At 48.5% G+C, this 18,370-nt stretch overlaps 1 protein-coding gene across 6 annotated transcripts in view; it reads right to left on the bottom strand.

The window, feature by feature from the left end:
- Positions 1–18,370, bottom strand: part of DGKB (diacylglycerol kinase beta) — an 889,407-nt gene that overhangs the window by 218,591 nt on the left and 652,446 nt on the right. The window lies entirely within an intron of this gene.

Here is an 18,370-nt window from a genome sequence, read left to right as displayed (position 1 = left end):
TAGGGGCAGTATTATAGTAGTTATAGTCTTGTACATAGGGGCAGTATTACAGTAGCTATAGTCTTGTACATAGGGGGCAGTATTATAGTAGTTATATTCTTGTACATAGGGGCAGTATTATAGTAGTTATAGTCTTGTACATAAGGGGCAGTATTATAGTAGTTATAGTCTTGTACATAGGGGGCAGTATTATAGTAGTTACATTCTTGTACATAGGGGCAGTATTATAGTAGTTATATTCTTGTACATAGGGGCAGTATTATAGTAGTTATAGTCTTGTACATAGGGGGCAGTATTATAGTAGTTATATTCTTGTACATAGGGGCAGTATTATAGTAGTTATATTCTTGAACACAGGGGACAGTATTATAGTAGTTATATTCTTGTACATAGGAGCAGTATTATATTAGTTATATTCTTGTACACAGGGGCAGTATTATAGTAGTTATATTCTTGTACATAGAGGGCAGTATTATAGTAGTTATATTCTTGTACATAGAGGGCAGTATTACAGTAGTTATATTCTTGTACATAGAGGGCAGTATTATAGTAGTTATATTCTTGTACATAGAGGGCAGTATTACAGTAGTTATATTCTTTTACATAGAGGGCAGTATTATAGTAGTTATATTCTTGTACATGGGAGCAGTATTATAGTAGTCACATTCTTGTACATAGGGGACAGTATTATTGTAGTCATATTCTTGTACATAGAGGCAGTATTATAGTAGTTATATTCTTGTACATAGGGACAGTATTATAGTAGTTATATTTTTGTACATAGGGGCAGTATTATAGTAGTTATAGTCTTGTACATAGGGGGCAGTATTACAGTAGTTATATTCTTGAACATAGAGGGCAGTATTATAGTAGTTATATTCTTGTACATAGGAGCAGTATTATAGTAGTTATATTCTTGTACATAGGGGCAGTATTATAGTAGTCATATTCTTGTACATAGGGGCAGTATTATAGTAGTTATATTCTTGTACATAGGGACAGTATTATAGTGGTTATATTCTTGTACATAGGGGCAGTACTCTAGTAGTTATAGTTTTGTACATAGGGGCAGTATTATAGTAGTTATATTCTTGTACGTAGGGACAGTATTATAGTGGTTATATTCTTGTACATAGGGGCAGTATTATAGTAGTTATATTCTTGTACATAGGAGCAGTATTATAGTAGTTATATTCTTGTACATAGGGGCAGTATTATAGTAGTTATATTCTTGTACATAGGGGGCAGTATTATAGTAGTTATATTCTTGTACATAGGGGACAGTATTATAGTAGTTATATCCTTGTACATAGGTAGCCGTATTATAGTAGTTATATTCCTGTACATAGGAGCAGTATTATAGTAGTTATATTCTTGTACATAGGGGCAGTATTATATAGTTATATTCTTGTACATAGGGGCAGTATTATAGTAGTTATATTCTTGTACACAGGGGCAGTATTATAGTAGCTATATTCTTGTACATAGGGGAAGTATTATAGTAGTTATATTCTTGTACATGGGGCAGTATTAAAGCAGTCATATTCTTGTACATAGGGGCAGTATTATAGTAGTTATATTCTTGTACATAGGGGCTGTATTATAGTAGTTATATTCTTGTACATAGGGAGCATTATTATAGTAGTTATATTCTTGTACATAGGGGGCAGTATTATAGTAGTTATATTCTTGTACATAGGGGCAGTATTATATAGTTATATTCTTGTACATAGGGGGCTGTATTTTTCATGATAATACCAACTGCCAGGGCCGGCGTCAGCTGGGGCCCTGAGCAGGCGGGGGGGGCCCACTCGCCGCCGGGTACCCCGCCACGCTATGGGACCCGTGAGCGGAGGAGAGCAGTGCCAGCGTCCGCTCAAGGCCCCGGCACCTGGCGCAATACTTACCTCTCCCCGTGCCTCCGCAGCAGCTCCGGTCTCTTCCACGGCTGCTGCACTGTGACGTCTCAGGTCAGAGGGCACAGTGACGTCTTTACACCGCGCTCTCTCCTGAATCGTCACAGCGCAGAGCGGGAAGATGCCGGCGCGTGTGAGGAGTCCGGAGCAGCGGCAGCAGGTGAGAAGTGAAGTGAGTATTTGATTTTTTTTTTTTATTAGTGTATGGGGGCATGGGGCATTATATGGGAGGGGGGGGTGTGACATCCTGTATGTGGCATTATAAGGGAGGGGGGGATGTGACATCCTGTATGGGGCATTATAAGGGAGGGGGGTGTGACATCCTGCATGGGGCATTATAAGGGGGGAGAGTGACATCCTGCATGGGGCATTCTAAGGGGGGGTGTGTGACATCCAGCATTGGGCATTATAAGGAAGGGGGAGGTTGTGACATCCTGCATGGGGCATTATAAGGGGGGGGGGTGACATCCTGCATGGGGCATTATAAGGGGGGGTGACATCCTGCATGGGGCATTATAAGGGGGGTGACATCCTGCATGAGGCATTATAAGGGGGGGTGTGACATCCTGCATGGGGCATTATAAGGGGGGGTGACATCCTGCATGGGGCATTATAAGGGGGGGTGACATCCTGCATGGGGCATTATAAGGGAGGGGGTGTGTGACATCTTGCATGGGGCATTATAAGGGAGGGGGGTGTGACACCCTGCATGGGGCATTATAAGGGCGGGTGACATCTTGCATGGGGCATTATAAGGGGGTGTGTGACATCCTGCATGGGGCATTATAAGGGAGGGGGTGTGTGACATCCTGCATGGGGCATTATAAGGGAGGGGGGTGTGACATCCTGCATGGGGCATTATAAGGGGGGGTGACATCCTGCATGGGGCATTATAAGGGCGGGTGACATCTTGCATGGGGCATTATAAGGGGGTGTGTGACATCCTGCATGGGGCATTATAAGGGAGGGGTGTGTGACATCCTGCATGGGGCATTATAAGGGGGGTGACATCCTGCATGGGGCATTAAAAGGGGGGGTGACATCTGGCATGGGGCATTATAAGGGGGTGTGTGACATCCTGCATGGGGCATTATAAGGGAGGGGGTGTGTGACATTCTGCATGGGGCATTATAAGGGAGGGGTGTGTGACATCCTGCATGGGGCATTATAAGGGGGGGTGACATCCTGCATGGGGCATTATAAGGGGGGGTGACATCTTGCATGGGGCATTATAAGGGGGGGGTGACATCCTGCATGGGGCATTATTAGGGGGGGACATCCTACATGGGGCATTATATGGAGGGAACAGCCTGCATGGGGCATTATTTGGGGGTAACTGCCTGCGTGGGGCATTATGTGGGGGGAACAGCCTGCATGAGGCATTATGTGGAGGGAACAGCCTGCATGGAGCGTTATATTGGGGCCAGTATTCTGTATGGAGCGTTATACAGGGGCCAGTATCTTGTATGGAGCGTTATATGGTGGCCAGTATACTGTATGCAGCATTATATGGGGGCCAGTATCCTGTATGGAGCGTTATATGGGGGCCAGTATCCTGTATGGAGTGTTATATGGGGGCCAGTATTCTGTATGGAGCATTATATGGGGGCCAGTATCCTGTATGGAGCGTTAAATGGGGGCCAGTATTCTGTATGGAGTGTTATATGGGGGCCAGTATTCTGTATGGAGTGTTATATGGGGGCCAGTATTCTGTATGGAGTGTTATATGGGGGCCAGTATTCTGTATGGAGCGTTATATGGGGGCCAGTATCCTGTATGCAGCGTTATATGGGGGCCAGTATACTGTGTGGAGTGATTCACCGGTTTCTGAGCTATTGTTGAATTTACAATAGATATCACTCACGTGGAAACCTTCAAAAGGAACCTGAAGACCCACCTCTTCCGACAAGCCTACAACCTGTAGTAACCCCTCGCTCCACCATACCGCTGCACGACCAGCTCTGCACTCACCTACTGTATCCTCACCCATCCCTTGTAGACTGTGAGCCCTCGCGGGCAGGGTCCTCGCGCCTCCTCTACCAGTCGCTGACTCGTTTTGTTAAGATTATGTAAATGCATATCCCTATCACATGTAAAGCGCCATGGAATAAATGGCGCTATAATAATAAATAATAATAATAATAATAATGTAATGTAAGAAGTGAAATCTTCGGCTTTGTATTATATATATATTTCTCTATGTATCTGTGCATCATGAATCGTGGTATGTATTAAAGGGGCCCACTGAGACTCTTTCGCCCGGGGCCCAGAAAAACCTGGAGCCGGCCCTGTCAGTTGCACTTTGAAAACACGTCCTATAGATTTTGGACAGTGCGTCATTATTACCTTGCGACACCCTGAAGATGTCAGCTCATCATATCATGAGTTCGATCCCATCATTAATGCTCGCTGACCGTTCCCGTTCCTGCAGTTCAGAAACCTGAACAGAAAGCCCCTTATTGTTAAACTAGTGCTGAATTTTATTTAACTTATTGGGTAAAAAAGAAAAAAAAAAAAAAGAAAAAGTGGAGATTGTTGGATAAAAATTCTCCTCATGCCTTCTCCGACTTCTATACATTTCAGATAAAAAGATATTAATTTCATAATTAAAAGTAATCTTGTGTAAATACCCTGCAGGCCTCAATGAATCAAACACATACTGTGTGTCAGACTTCCCACTGTCTTCAAGTGGAATGTACTGGATAGATAATTAGATAGTACACATTTTCCAAGCTTATTTGCATGCATATTATATTTTTTGCACACTGACAAGCAGCAGTAACAACAAAAGTCAGATTACCACAGGGAATTCCCACAAAGAAGTCTTCATTCCTTATAATTTACAGCCTAAATTAAAATAATTTGATCTTTGACAAGGATGAAATGTCAGACAGCATGGGGTCTCCTACAAGCCACGGCCTGTGGATTCTGAAATCTGCCTAATTTATGTCACTCACTTCATAATACATATTTAAGTATTACACAAAAAAAAAGACAATAAATATGCAATCTGGCACCTTTGGTATTTTCCTGCTGTTAATTTATAAAGGTCTGGAGTCCCCAAACCAACTGGAATGATTTCAGTCGGTGGCGACGCTTAGGACCAGTTATCGGCTGCTATTTTCACTTAATATTGAGCTCAGCGGGACGTACGATACTGCAATTATTCAGCTCGGCATCGGAACCCCATTGTGACTAGTTAGACTAGCTAGTCTTCACAATTAGCCAGAGGACCTCTAATTAACACCACGTTCGGAGAGATTAGTTTGCACTTTTGCAGTTGATAGCAGGGTCGGACGGTGACAGGAGTGGAAAGGTAGTGTTGATAATGTGACAGGGCATTATGGAGAACTCTACTTCAAACTCTTTGATCTCCGGGCTTTTTTTTTGAAGAAAGGGTATGTTGACATTGAATTTATTTTTGTCCAGGAGTTTTTGGTGGATGGCGGTAGTGATCAACGGATAAGGTGTACTCGAGTATCTCTTGCGTGCTCGAAAAATATGTTCGAGTTCCCGTGGCGTCATGTCTCGTGGCGATTAGACAGCCGCAACACATGCAGGGATTGCCTAACAGGCGCGAGACATGCAGCCGCGGGGACTCAAACATATTTTTCGAGCACGCCAAAGACGCTAGGTTAGCACCCTCGGATAACACCTTATTCGAGCACGTTCGCTCCAACACTAGGTGGTGGCTCCTTTCCTAAATCGGCTCAGCCATAATTTTTGCACTGATTTTCGAGGGGGGGGGGGGGCTCCACCTCCAGCGCCTTTTGCCTATATCTTCTATTATACAGAGCGGATGGTTTGCAAACGAAGCCACCCAAAGAATAAGGATGTCACTTCTATTAACATCATCAAGGTTTCCGAACCCTGAAGCGTTTAAAAGTAGTAACAAAAGATTGAACACGTGCACTGAAAAGTCATTTTTGCTGTGCATTATGTCCCTTTTTTGGTGCATCTTTTCGATACTTTTCTCAAGACATTGTGTGCACTCTCTAAAAACCACGAGGAGTTTGAAAACAGCGAGATGGAATTGGAGAGTAGGAAAGTTTCTGCTCCAAAAACTCCTGAAAAACACCCAGTGCGTACCTAGCCACGGTGTGCACGTAACCTTATGGTATTTCAGGCAGATACTGCAATGTAAAAACGACATTGCTGTGCACATGTTCAGTCTTTTGTTACTTCTTTTAATCGCTTTAGGCTACATTCCCACGATGTGTAATGCAAATAACCTGTCTTACTTAATGAGTGCAGAAAATCTGCAATATCAAAAACTCACCAAAAGCTCATCATGGAAACGTAAGCCTAAGGGTTTGGAAACTGTGAAACAGTTAAAAGAGGTAGCACTTTCATTCTTTGGGCAGCTTCCTGAGGAAAGCTGTTCTCAGGTTATGGTTTAAATAATAGAAAAAAAAAGATGTTGCAAAAACAACGGCAAAATTAGCAGCAAAAATGGTTGCTGGAAATGACAGTTGGCTCTTATCTGAAGTGGCTTTGCCTAGGAAACTCTGGGCAGCTGTGCTAGAGTCTTATTTATGCTGTGTGAACATACCCTAAGAATGGCATTCAGAAAAAAAAGACTCAATTTTGGAGCTTGTTCTCAAAAAATGGTCCTGTCTAGAGGATTTACCCTTTCACTGTTAGGATAAAACCTTTTTATTAATGTATGATCAGAAGAATAAGAGATTCAAAAAATGACATTGTTTGCAAATGTGGGAACCATTGATCTTCTATAAAGGAACCTGGCAGCAAGAAGTAAACTTCCCTATAGCACACCCGCAGGAGATATGAGGCATTACCGTATTCTCATGAAAAATAATAGCCTGCTGCATGGAAATGTCGGGTCCTCCAGAGTAAGGGTATTTAAAACGTACTTTTAGGGTAGGGGTACAAGACGACATGTTACGACTAGTGGTGAGCGAGTATATTCTGTTAACCCTTTCGGTGAGCATGCTCGGGTGCTCACCGAGTATCTTCAGCTGTGCTCGGTGTTATGTTTTCATCACTCAGTGCTCATGATTTGCGACTGTTTGACAGCTTTAATACATGTGAGGAATGCCTAAGAAACATTCATTCCTCAAATGTATTAAAGCTGTCAAACAGTTTCAAATCATGAGCACAGAGTGCCGAAAACATAACACCGAGCACAGCTGAAGATACTCGGAAAACACCCGAGCATGCTCGTAAATCTCGAGTAACGAGCATGCTCACTCATCACTTGTCACGACAGCACGTCTCACAAAAAACATCTATGTGAGTATTATAGGGCAGAGAATTTTGCTGTAGAAAAAAATGTCCAAGTTGCAGAGAAGTCACACGTAAGTCGAAGTCACATTAAAGTCTACAATAAATGAGTTGTGTGTGAGTTGCCACCGGCATCAAAACACTCGACTAAATCCTCTGCCTGCAAAAATGGAAAGGATCAATTCTCTATAGTGTATAAGGTGCAGACTGTGGGTCTGATCACCAACTCCTCATAGTCATAGCCAAAATCAGGGTAAGACCACGTAAGATCAACCATGCAGCCATGCAAAGGAAGATTGATGTCAGTAAGATTCAAAGCGCTCAGCCAGGAGAAAGGGGCACCAGATAATTTGTAGGCAGAAACCAAAGGAACCAACCCTAAAACTGCTCAAAAACATGTGCCATATAAGAAGCCAACATGTGGTGGGAAATGGTGACCTGTAAATACCCTCTAAATCACTAATAAGAGAAGAGAGGCCAAGGCTAAGGACAGGTCGAATGAGGTGACTCAATGCCGACTTCCAAAGAGAAGCCAGGAAAAACAAGACCAGCTTCTTGAATGCACCATGCATGAACCTCAAAGAAACCTATAAGAAAGGCCAAACCAGGGAAACAAGTGAAGAAGCCTTTTTCAGCGTGCCAAACAACATTCAAAGTGATAGGACTGTCATGAGAATAAAATTAGCAACCAGCAGAACATCAATCAGAAATAGAAAGAATACACAGAGGAACTACATGCCTACACAAGCACTGTCCATCAAGAGAAGCTCGGGGGCCAAAAATACCCAGAACCAGATCACCTATTGGAAAGTAAAGTAGATTGACACTGAGGCAGCTACCAAAAACCAACCACCTGGCATTGATGGTATCCCCACAGAGCTGCTTAAACCAGTCACAAGAACCCCACTGAGAGCACAATGCCAGAAGATCTGAAGGACCTCAACTTGGCCAAAAGACTGGAAAAGATCAGTTTTTCTCCTCCTCCCATTGACAAAGAAACGTGACGCCAAAGACAATGCCAACTATAAACAAATCAACCCGATCACCCACACCAGCAAGGTGCTTCTAAAGATCATTGAGAAGTGTTTAAGCAATATCCTTCACAGAGAACTTCTTGACACCCAAGCTGGATTTCATAGAGGCAGAGGGACCCGTCATCACATTGTAAAATTTATTAATCATAGAAAAATTAGGGACTACCAGAAGAAGCTCTACTTGAATATACCAATGATTTTGACTGTGTTGAGCATGATAAGCTTTGGGAAGGACTGAGTGAGGTAGGAGTGCAGATGCTCCTGATTAATGTCACATCTCCACCAGAACTTGCTCCGGCGACATCTGCTTCTGTCAACAGGTGCCACCGTATTCACTCTGTGGGCGGCGCTGGTGATTGATTGAACCAGAAGCTCCGTCCAGCCACTAAGGTTTGGATGGAAGTCATCAGCTCCTTACTTTAGCCTATTGGAAAACACCACAACCTACTAGATCTTCCAGCTTACTGCAGGAAGCTGCCAGATATAGCTTTGTGCTTCCCTGGTTAGGTGTGTGTCTACTATTTGGTTTTAGGGTTTTCCTGTTTTGACTTCGGCTTAGGTTTCTGACTATTCTTATGGATCCTTATTTTGCCCTTGACATAACCTCTCGGTGACCAGGCATGGAGATCATTCCTGCCTCGGGATGGCAGCCCTTCGGTGGTAGCAGTCCACTGGGTCTCTTGTGAAACTAGATCCTTCTACAGCAGTTAAAGGGTATTGGAATCTGCCAAATGGAGTGGCTTCTGCCAAATGGAGTGGCTTCTGCCAAATGGAGTGGCTTGTGCCAAGTATGTTCCAGACATCCTTTTGAGCCTATGACCTCAGACAGAGGTTACAATTAGGTTGTCAGGTCACTGTATCATATTCAGGAAGCTACAGTCCAAGCATGGTATGAAGATACAGAATGGTTCAAGCTCAAAAAGGGCATAAGACTAGGATGCATCCTTTCTCCTTTACTTTCAACCTTTATGCAGACATAATCATGAGGCAGCTGAACTTAGATGATTCGAGTGTCGGTGTCATAATATGGGGACGAACCATCAATAATCTGAGATATACAGATGATACGACCCTGCTGGCAGAGAGGGAGAAGCTCCTGAAGAAGCTGATACTCAATGTAAAAGAAGAAATCAAGAAGATGTGACTTTACGTGGACATCGAGAATAACAAAATCATCAGTGACACCAACGAGGGAGTCAATATAAAGATCAACATTACTGATCCAGTACTGATCCAGAGTCACATCCTGTATTATACTCCAGAGCTGCACTCACTATTCTGCTGGTGCAGTCACTGTGTACATACATTACATTACTGATCCTGAGTTACCTCCTGTATTATTCTCCAGAGCTGCACTCACTATTCTGCTGGTGCAGTCACTGTGTACATACATTACATTACTGATCCAGAGTCACATCCTGTATTATACTCCAGAGCTGCACTCACTATTCTGCTGGTGCAGTCACTGTGTACATACATTACATTACTGATCCTGAGTTACCTCCTGTATTATTCTCCAGAGCTGCACTCACTATTCTGCAGGTGCAGTCACTGTGTACATACATTAAATTACTGATCCTGAGCTACATCCTGCATTATTCTCCAGAGCTGCACTCACTATTCTGCTGGTGCAGTCACTGTGTACATACATTACATTACTGATCCTGAGCTACATCCTGCATTATTCTCCAGAGCTGCACTCACTATTCTGCTGGTGCAGTCACTGTGTACATAGATTACATTACTGATCCTGTACTGATCCTGAGTTACATCCTGTATTATACTCCAGAGCTGCACTCACTATTCTGCTGGTGCAGTCACTGTGTACATACATTACATTACTGATCCTGTACTGATCCTGAGTTACATCCTGTATTAAACTCCAGAGCTGCACTCACTATTCTACTGGTGCAGTTGTGGCACCCCAGGGGTCTGGTTGCCACAGTAATAGAAATATTATGTCTGAGAGCAAGTGGGAGGTTTCTCTGGTCAGGAGCCCTAAGCATGCAACACGGCCCACCCAGACCTGGGAGGGGAGGAATCTGCCCTTATAAACTGGGTCTGGGGCGGGATTAGGGAGTGAAGTCCCAAACAGAGACGCAGTCAGGTCTGGAGGACAGCAGACACAGGGAAAGGAAGACCTAGGAGCTCTGTAGGAACAGTAGCTGAATACCAGGGGCTGAGCAAAGTTCGCCCTGGTTGAAGACACTAATACCGGACACGGAGTCCGAGGCTGTGGGGACATCCAGGTCCAGCAGCAGACTCCAACCGGCAGGGGATTCCATGTCCCCTGGCCTTAGAAGCCCGGAGGCACGGTCACAAGCAAGGGACCAGCACCGCCATCGTGAAGCGGATGCTAACGGAAGGCCCCAAGTCACCGGCCATACGGGTGAGCACCACACGGTATACTCAGGGACGTGGGCTACTTCTACCCGCATAGAGCAAGGTAGCCAGGAAAGAGTGCAGATAGTCGGGGAGGCCTACAACTCCACCTGGCCAGGGGAGATCCTACTTGCTTACAGACTGACCAGGCCCCTACTGCTAACCAGTACTCCCGGGAGGGTCTGCGTTATACCATCAGTAAAGACCCTGAACTGCACCACACGTCTCTGTTTCATCGCCGCACCAGCACCATCAGTCCTGGGACGCTCACACCATCACTCCCATCATTTCTCACATTAGCTGCCCTGAGGCAATACTTCTCCCGTGGGGAGTTATCCCATACTCGGCTGCGCAAACAACATCAGCCTCAGTGGGCTGCAGCGCAGCGGCGGTCCCCACTGACCGCAATCCACTGGTGGCGTAGTCGGACATTGTTATTACCAAAGACTGCCACTGGTTTGACCGCCCTGGGCACGGACCGGGTCACCGCCACGGAGGACTACAACCCCCAGCGATCCGACTCCGGGTATCCCCCTGCACAAGCACAGGCCCAGGGGGCGCGTCAACTTTGGCGTAGTCGGCAGGATTTCGTGCCCGCAACCACCGGGTACTGCGTGCCTGAAAAAGACTTTTATACTTACCTGTGGTAAAGTTTCCCGCCGTCCGGAGCCGTTTCCCGCCATCGGACGCCATCTTGGGTCGTTTCCCGCCATCTTCTGCCATCTTCCCGCCATCCGCAGCTGCTTCCCGCCTTCAGACGCCATCTTCGGGACGCCGCACGGGAAAAAGAGGGGCGTGGACGCCGAAAGCGCGCGAGATCCGAAGCTCCGCCCCACGCTCCGCCCCACGCTCTGACGCTGCGCAAGGTTCTGGAAGGGAGGAAGAGCGACGCTGACGTCATCGGAGCGCGACGCCAGGTCCTCTACCCCGACGATTGACTGCGGAGCCGCGGCCTACGGAAGAAGAGCATCGCAAGGTAGGCCACGGTCCACTAGGGGGGAAGGAGGATGTCAGACACCAAGGGGAGCTCCACCGCCACACCGGCCGCCAGAGCAACCGCTGCTGCGGTCATGCCATTCACCATGCCCTATATCCCGGTGGCGACCTGGCTACCCCAGTACTCAGGGGAGTCACATACCCTGAGTGACTTTAGAGAAAAACTGGATAGCCTCTTTCAGGTATACCCCCTCACGGAAGAGCAAAAAGTAAGCATCCTGGTGGCCCAGTTAATCGGGGCAGCCCAAAGGGAGGTAAAGTCCTGGTCACCTGGGAAGAAGAGGACTGTCAGAGAAATACTAGCCCGGCTGAAAGACACATTTGACACCCGCACCTCAGCCGAAATAAAGCTCAGATTTTACGGGTGCAAACAACGGGCACATGAAAGTATAAGAGACTATGCCCTAAACCTACAAGAGGCCCTGAGAGCCATTAAGCAGGCAGACCCTGACAGCGTGGGAAATGAAGACAAGCTGCTGACCGAACAATTTATTGCGAGTCTACTGTGCAATGCCCACCGAACCCAGTTGCGGGCAATGGCCTTACAGGACCCTGACCTGGACTTTGCACAGTTCAAGGACAGAGCCATCCGGGTGCTCTGAGAACCGGCACCAGGTGGCGCTGTGACCCACAGGCGCCCTGCTATCACTTATCACCAGGACGCGGCGCCCTTGTCTGCAGGGCCTGTGGGAGCTGATGCGCAGGCTTTGAACAATGACCCGGCTACAGACCTGCACCATCAGGTCCAAGAGCTGACTAAGAGCGTTGCCGCGCTAACCAGAACTGTGCAGTCTTTACAGGTCTCTTCTCCAGGAAAGATCCAGCTGGCATCCGGACCGGAGGACATCCCGTGGCGCCGACTGAGGAGGACCCCACCGGCCAGAGGAAGACCCAGCGACAGATACAACGAGGACGGATGACCCATCTGCCGCCGCTGCAATCAACCCGGACATATGGCAAGGTACTGTCATTTAAACGGGCACAACCTGGGGTAGAGGGCCAACCCCCAGGCATAAGATCATCAGGCCCATCAAACTGGCGTGATAAATATGTAGGGGGACGTCCGGTCTTGCCTGTGGTACTGGACGGCATTCCTATGAGTGCCCTACTAGACACCGGGTCACAGGTCACCACCATCCCGTATGTGCTCTTTAAGCGGTACTGGAATGACTCGGACATAACCCGCTACCCTGATGACGACCTGAGCATTATAGCCAGCAATGGTCAGCCCAAGCCCCAGATAGGATTTAAAGAGGTGACCATCAAGGTCAGTAAAGTTGAACTGCCGGCACAAGGACTGATTATTGTGGACATTGACCGTCGCGAGAGTCACCCAAAAATAACCCTAGGTACTAACGTAATCGAAAACTGTCTTGCAGAGGTGATTCTTATTTTGCAACAGGTTGCCAAGAACGCCAGTTCCAGCCAGCAGCGTGTCCTCCAAAAAGAGATCCGGGCACTGATGAAACGGCAACAGGTGGAACTATCTGGTGGTGAGATAGGTAGCGTGAGAATGTGTGACCCGTTCCGTATTGCCATGCCCCCGAAAAGTGAGATGATGATTTGGTGCCGGGAAGCTATTGGCCTAAGAGGTAGAGACTACCAAGCAATGGTAGAACGCATCTACTCAGACAGTAGGCCCACCATTTTGACAGCACGGGGGGTGGTCGATGTACGCCATGGGAGGGTGCCCGTCCGCATCATAAATATCGGGGAGAGAGAAGTATACCTGCCCCGGTATGCCACGCTAGCCAAATTGTTCACCATCAACCAGAACTCTGTACAGGCCATGGAACCCTTGCCTCCATCTCAACCAGAGGAAGGTAACGGCTCTAAGAAACCAATGGAGGACTGGTGTCAGCAACTGCATTTGGGTACTGACTCCACTCCCTCACACCAAAAACAGGGAGTCTATCGGGTGGTTCAAGAGTACGAGAGAGTGTTTAGTAAACACCCGCTGGACTTCGGGCGAGTAAAGGGGGTAGAACATCACATCCCCACGGGAGACCATCCTCCCATAAAGGAGAGATACCGACCCGTACCCCCTGCACACTATTAACACGCCAAAGGGATGCTAAAAGACATGAAGGAGGCTGGGGTAATTAGGGACAGCTGTAGCCCCTGGGCAGCTCCACTAGTCTTAGTGAAAAAGAAAGACAACACCATGAGAATGTGTGTAGACTACAGGAAGGTCAACCGTATCACACACAAAGATGCGTACCCGTTACCAAGGATAGAAGAGTCCTTAGCTGCATTAAAATCTGCTAACTTCTTCTCTACTTTGGATCTCACTAGCGGGTACTGGCAGGTTCCTGTAGCAGAGGCGGACCGGGAGAAGACCGCATTCACCACCCCGATGGGACTCAGCGAATTTAACTGTATGCCGTTCGGGCTCTGCAACGCACCAGGAACCTTCCAACGGTTGATGGAATGCTGTCTGGGACACCGGAACTTCGAGACGGTCCTACTATACCTGGACGACGTCATCGTCTATTCCAAGACCTATGAGGACCATCTGGAACACCTGGCAGAAGTGTTTGAAGCCCTGGCAAACTATGGCCTAAAGGTAAAACCCTCAAAGTGTCATCTACTGAAGCCCAAGGTACAGTACCTGGGACATGTGGTGAGTGCTGACGGAGTGGCCCCCGACCCTGACAAGATCACCGTGATTAAGGACTGACCAAGACCATCCAGCATAAAGGAAGTGCGGCAGTTCCTCGGGTTGGTAGGCTACTACCGAAGATTCATTCCCGGTTTTACCAAGTAGGCAGCTCCTATGCAGGACCCCCTGATAAGCCAGTCCAGGAAGGCCAAAAACCAGAAGCCACCCTTCAAATGGGAAAAGCTGGAAGAGGAGTCCTTCCGCCAGCTGAAGATGGCCCTCACGGGGGATAAAATCCTGGCGTGCCCTGATTACAGCCAGCCCTTTATCCTCCACACGGACGCAAGCAACATCGGGCTAGGAGCCGTACTGTCCCAGATCCAGCAGGGGAGAGAACGGGTAATTGCTTACGCCAGCCGAAAACTGCGACCCACGGAAAGAAACCCTGAGAATTACAGCTCGTTCAAGCTAGAGTTCCTGGCAGTGGTGTGGGCAGTAACCGAACGTTTTAAGCATTACCTTGCCTCTTCCAGGTTCACCGTGTACACGGACAACAACCCGTTGACACACCTGGACACTGCAAGACTGGGTGCCCTGGAGCAGAGATGGATGGCCCGCCTGTCCAATTTTGAGTTCACGATCAAATACCGGGCAGGACGCTCCAATACCAACGCGGACGCCCTGTCCAGGATGCCAAACCTACCGGACGAAGGGGAGGATCCAGAAGAATTGGAAGAGATCGAACTCCCTGCGTTTCACCGTCATGGGATTACCCAGTATTCCCACCGTGTGAGGGGCCAGCGATCCGCTACGTTCAACCCCTTACCCCACTACAACTGGGCGGAGACGCAAGACAGTGACCCCGCAGTCCGTCTGGTGAAGGAGATGCTGACCCAGGCTGACGCCCGCCTGGACCCTGATGCTCCGGAAGAGACCAAGCAACTGTGGACGGAGAAGAGCAGACTGTTTCTCTACAAGGAAAAGTTGTGCCGCAGAATGGTCAATTCCCGGACACATGAGCTGATCTGGCAGGTTGTGGTACCGAGACGGGACGCAGCTATGGTGCTGGAGGCCTACCACAATGGGGCAGGGCACTTCGGATGGAAGAAGCTGGAGTTCCTGCTGCGTGAATGGTTCTACTGGATAGGCATGAGAGGAGCCATGGAGAGGTGGTGTAGAGACTGTGGCCCGTGCAATCTAAGAAGAAGGGACCGTGCCAGCCAGAGGACTCCCCTGCAGCCCATCATCACCAGGCAGCCGCTGGAACTGGTCGCTCTGGACCATGTTAAACTGGCTCCAAGCAGAAGCGGGTATGTCTACGCCCTAACCATCGTGGATCACTACTCCCGGTTCCTGGTGGTGGTCCCTGTCAAAGACCTGATGGCTCAGACTGCAGCCAGAGCCTTCCAGCTGCACTTCTGCCGCCCACACGGGTACCCGGACCAAGTGCTGATGGACCAAGGACAAGCCTTCGAAGCGGAGGTCTTCCAGGAGTTCTGCAACCTGTATGGCTGCAAGAAGATAAGAACAATGCCCTATCACCCCAAACCAATGGACTCTGCGAGAAGATGAACCAGGTGGTGATAGATCTGCTAAAAACATTGACCCTGGAAGAACGCAGTCTGTGGCCTGAGAAACTGCCCGATCTGGTGGACCTGTACAACCACATCCCGGTAGGTTCCACCAACTGTACCCCGGATTACCTAATGCAAGCAAGACCTGGTAAGCTGCCTGTTGACCTGGATATGGGAGTCCTGACACTCGAGGACACCTCGCCAGAAGCAGACTGGGATACAGAATGGCAGCAACAATACCGGAAAGTACAGGAGAGCGTCGAGCGAAGTCTCTGTCAATCAAGAGAAAGGCAGGAGAGGACTTATAACCAACATGCTCCCGCTGTTCCCCTGGTACCTGGAGAGCAGGTCTTGAAAAGAAAAAGGCGGCTCCATAAGTTGGACGACCAGTGGGAAAAGGACCCGTATACCGTACTGCCCTCAAGCCACAATAATCCAAAGGTGTACGTCATCAGCAAGGATGGAGGAGAGACCACAGCCACTGTCTCCAGAGACCACCTGAAAAACTGCCCCGAGAAGTTGCAAAGCACCGATGAAGATCAGGAAGACCATCAACCCGTAGAGGAAAAGGAGGAAATGATCACCACCGTACTCAGAGACTTTCCCCGGTCCTGGACACAAGTAAACAATGCTATCGTGGTGCCCGTCCTCACCTTTCTCCAGCCAGCCCCTCAAGTGCCTACAGAAGACCAGGTAGAGCTGGAAGAGCAGCCGGCCCAGGAGGCAGAAGAGTCCACACCAGCAGTGCAGGAGGATCAACCCTCTGCTAGTAGTGAGCCTGCCGTGCCCCCAGTGAGCCAAAGAGTGCGCAGACAGCTGCCCAGCTTGCCCATAACACCTCCTACACCCTGTAGTGCAGGACCAGTTAGTGAGCTCCGTAGGTCCACTAGAGTCACTAGAGGTCAGATGCCCGCTCGCTGGAAAATATAACTAATGCACTGTAAATTTACCTGTTTCTTGAAAATGTTTATGGTTTATGTTTGTTGCCTGTTATTAATTATGTTTCTCAGTTACCCTGCAGATTTCTTTGGACTAACAGGTTATGGACACTGGATAACCGGAACAATTCTTGTAGATAGTTGCACCTTGGTGCCTCTTGCGAAGACGGCCGCGGAAGAGAAAACCTGTCTGGCGTGGCCTCCTTGCGGCCCAAAGTAGCTAGCTTCAGCCTTGCAGCCACGCCCAAGTCCAACGCAAGAGGTTTGCTTTGGACAGGTCCCCTACTTCGCTTAAAGCTTCACCTTGGGTGACATGGACGCCCTCTTGTTTCACAAACTTCACCTTGGGTGATATGGACACCCGGTTGCGGACACGCTGTGACCTTTAAAGAACTAAAGCTTCTTGTAAATATGTTATTGTATTATTGTTTATACCCTGCATTTATGTTTCTTTAAAAATGTGTTTAGTCCCGGAGTACTAAAATTTACTAGGGGGGAATGTGGCACCCCAGGGGTCTGGTTGCCACAGTAATAGAAGTATTATGTCTGAGAGCAAGTGGGAGGTTTCTCTGGTCAGGAGCCCTAAGCATGCAACACGGCCCACCCAGACCTGGGAGGGGAGGAATCTGCCCTTATAAACTGGGTCTGGGGCGGGATTAAGGAGTGAAGTCCCAGACAGAGACGCAGTCAGGTCTGGAGGACAGCAGACACAGGGAAAGGAAGACCTAGGAGCTCTGTAGGAACAGCAGCTGAATACCAGGGGCTGGAGCTGAGCAGAGTTCGCCCTGGTTGAAGACACTAATACCGGACACGGAGTCCGAGGCTGTGGGGACATCCAGGTCCAGCAGCAGAATCCAACTGGCAGGGGATTCCATGTCCCCTGGCCTTAGAAGCCCGGAGGCATGGTCACAAGCAAGGGACCAGCACCGCCATCGTGAAGCGGAGGCTAACGGAAGGCCCCAAGTCACCGGCCATACGGGTGAGCACCACACGGTATACTCAGGGACGTGGGCTACTTCTACCCGCATAGAGCAAGGTAGCCAGGAAAGAGTGCAGATAGTCGGGGAGGCCTACAACTCCACCTGGCCAGGGGAGAACCTACTTGCTTACAGACTGACCAGGCCCCTACTGCTAACCAGTACTCCCGGGAGGGTCTGTGTTATACCATCAGTAAAGACCCTGAACTGCACCACACGTCTCTGTGTTTCATCGCCGCACCAGCACCATCAGTCCTGGGACGCTCACACCATCACTCCCATCATTTCTCACTCTAGCTGCCCTGAGGCAATACTTCTCCCGTGGGGAGTTATCCCATACTCGGCTGCGCAAACAACATCAGCCTCAGCGGTCTGCAGAGCAGCGGCGGTCCCCACTGACCGCAATCCACGGGTGGCGTAGTCGGACATTGGTATTACCAAAGACTGCCACTGGTTTGACCGCCCTGGGCACGGACCGGGTCACCGCCACGGAGGACTACAACCCCCAGCGATCCGGCTCCGGGTATCCCCCTGCACAAGCACAGGCCCAGGGGGCTCGTCACAGTCCCTTAGTACATACATTACATTACTGATCCTGTACTGATCCTGAGTCACGTCCTGTATTATACTTCAGAGCTGCGCTCACTATTCTGCTGGTGCAGTCACTGTGTACATCCATTACATTACTGATCCTGAGTTACATCCTG

Source organism: Phyllobates terribilis, unplaced genomic scaffold, assembly GCF_046119375.1.
Source record: "Phyllobates terribilis strain yellow unplaced genomic scaffold, ASM4611937v1 Scaffold_4__5_contigs__length_816908805, whole genome shotgun sequence".
Lineage (NCBI taxonomy): Eukaryota > Metazoa > Chordata > Amphibia > Anura > Dendrobatidae > Phyllobates > Phyllobates terribilis.
This window is presented reverse-complemented; position numbering and strand designations above follow the sequence as displayed.